This window comes from Littorina saxatilis, unplaced genomic scaffold, assembly GCF_037325665.1.
Source record: "Littorina saxatilis isolate snail1 unplaced genomic scaffold, US_GU_Lsax_2.0 scaffold_3275, whole genome shotgun sequence".
Taxonomy (NCBI): Eukaryota; Metazoa; Mollusca; class Gastropoda; order Littorinimorpha; family Littorinidae; genus Littorina; species Littorina saxatilis.
Window position 1 is genome coordinate 5,521 of NW_027127474.1, and position 2,995 is coordinate 8,515.

Consider the following 2,995-nt stretch of genomic DNA (forward strand, 5'->3'; position numbering starts at 1 on the left):
TGAGACTCGGCATGTAACCTCTACGTATTCACTCGTTCACAACGCTATTCAAACCCTGTAGAGTTAATACCGGAATTTGTCTATTGAGGTGTGTGTTAATTGGTTCGAAATGGAATCGGGTGAAAACAAGGGTGGAACGTAATGGGATGGTATTTGATAGATGCGTTCTTATATCTGTATGCGTGTGAATGGGTTTACATAGTAGATTCTACAGGATCGAACGCTTCATTTGTAGGCTACTTTGTCTTTTCTACTGAAAAAAAATACTGCAAGGCACAGTCGAGGGAGGACGCAGACGCGTGAAGCTACAGAAGAGCTGGTCTGACACAGTTAAAGAATAGACGCAGCTCAGAAAAGCTTTTATGTCTGTCTGTCGACGACCGCAAACATAACAGCCCGGAGAAGGGTTTCTGCTTCTTCTGCCGTCCCGTTTCCCTGACGACTGTCATAGTCAGGGGACTGATGATAATTATGATGATTGATGATGATGGATGATGATGATGATGATGATGATGATGATGATGATGATGATGATGCTGCTGCTGATAACGATGATGATAATGATGATGATGATGATGATGATGATGATAAGAGGTACTTTATCTGTCGGTGCAGATCAAGCTTGACCAAACAGAGACAGAGAATGAGGACAGAGAGCTTGCTGCTAGTAGTGACGCTGCTATTGACAACAACATGCCATGCACACGTCATCAACAAACGAAGGCAGCCGATACCGTGAGTATACAACTTTATATTCTTGGGGTTATGCACAAGTTGGGACCCAGGTGGATGTGTGATGTCTTTTTGATATCTGTACATTTATTTGTTCTGTGATTTATTCTTTATATTACAGATTTGAAAACTTTGAATCTTACATTTAAAACAAGAGGCGAAGCCATCAAGGCTCACGTAAGAAATCGACAAACAGTAACACAAACTCAATCACTCCGTCACACATACACACACACACACACACACACACACACACACACATACACACACACACACACACACACACACACACACACACACACACACACAGAAAGAGCATAGGTGAAACTGTGCAAGAAAGCGAGACACTAGATCTAGATCTGTCTGTCTGCATGTAGCCTACTTACAGGACACGACTGCCAACTAGTCTCGGCGCGCTCAAAATAATAATGACCGAGACTTTCAGTACTTCCTTCGCGTGACGTCTAACCCTCTTACGTCATAATGTGACGTCAATGTAAGAGTTTCTACCACAGACATACACACACACGCACGCACAAACACACACACACACACACGCACAAACGCACAGACAGACAAAGTTATGATCGCATAGGCTACACTTACGTGAGCCAATGACACTTTATATTATTGTATTGTATTGTATTGTATTGTATTGTACTGTATTGTATTGCATTGCATTGCATGGCATTGTATTGTATGGTATGGTATGGTATGGTATGGTATGGCATGGCATGGCGTTGTATTGTATTGTATTGTATTGTATTGTATTGTATTGTATTGTATTGTATCTGCAATCACCGATAACTGCCAAGACTAGTCACTAAGTACGAGTATTAACCTGACCAAGATCATGGACAGCGTATTGCATGCGCAATCTATTGCTGCAACTTTTTTGCATGTTCTGTCGCAATCCGTCGCACAATCTGCTGTCGCAGTTTATTGCATAATTCTTCCATCGTGGTTCAAACATTGCGACATGCGAGAAGAGCCAAACTCTGAACTATGGATGACGGTTGATATGAATTATAGTTGGTCAAATATTTGTTTTCGTTATTTCGCCCTTTTGTTCTTATCTTGTGAAATATGGCATGGTTGCAGGATTTTACTCAAGATGGACGAAATCACGCGACACCTGCGAGATCTGACGACATCCATGGCGGACTTTGACATGGAACTGAGAGGGGCGCTGTGAGTTCATCTTCATGCATAGATTCATAGTGTTAACGTCAGGCCATGTGATATTCGAAGTTGTGTGTCATTTCCGGCAGCCCCTCGTTTTTAGCAGGCCCAATCAGTAAAGGAAAATAAAACAAGCACTGAAGGGACCAATACGTTAATTACACGATCAGCGATGTGTTGTAACCACGCGCTCATCAACTCAATGTCAATAATTCATCAGGGAGAACTAACAAGGATTACCGTAGGAAAAACAACAACAACCTATAACGAACCTGGATGAACAAGATACACAAGAGAAGCATATCGTGCATTATTCATTGAAAATATATAAAGACGTGTAAGTAGGGGGCGGGATATAGCTCAGTTGGTAGCGCGCTGGATTTGTATTCAGTTGGCCGCTGTCAGCGCGAGTTCGATCCCAGGTTTGGCGGAAATTTATTTCACAGAGTCAACTTTGTGTGCAGACTCTCTTCGGTGTCCGAACCACCCCCCGTGTATACTACATTGGGTGTGCACGTTAAAGATCCCACGATTGACAAAAGGGTCTTTCCTGGCAAAATTGCTTAGGCACAGTTTATAATTGTCTACCATACCCGTGTGACTTGGAATAAGGCCGTGAAAGGTAAATATGCGCCAACATGGCTGCAATCTACTGGCCGTATAAAATTTCATCTCACACGGCATCACTGCAGAGCGCCTAGAACTGTACCCACGGAATATGCGCGATATAAGCCTCATTGATTGATTGAGTAAGGATGCGTTCAAAATAAGCTATAATATATTCTAGTGTCTTTACTATTTTATTTTATTTCTATAATTTTTGTTGCAGGTCAGCTGATCCAGTAGCCAGCAGCCGTTTGTTGAAACGATCAGCATCTGATGAGTAAGTGACAAATTGTGCTTCCCCTATGAACAATACCTTCATCTCCATCCACACCTTCTTGTAAATAACCTGAGATTCGTTCTGGGTTGTATCTGCCTCCCTGAGTTGGTGAAGCAAATATACTCTCACAGATCTATCCAGGCTTTTAAGTCGGAAAAAGCATCATCCTCGCGGGGGTAGAAATAAAATTAGAAAAAA

At 42.2% G+C, this 2,995-nt stretch overlaps 1 long non-coding RNA gene across 1 annotated transcript; it reads left to right on the top strand.

The window, feature by feature from the left end:
- The first annotated feature begins 620 nt into the window (after positions 1-620).
- On the top strand, positions 621-2,802 carry LOC138955926 (uncharacterized). Its single transcript, XR_011452427.1, has 3 exons — positions 621-735; positions 1,834-1,923; positions 2,744-2,802. It is a non-coding gene; the product is annotated as an uncharacterized lncRNA (long non-coding RNA).
- Positions 2,803-2,995: the final 193 nt, after the last annotated feature.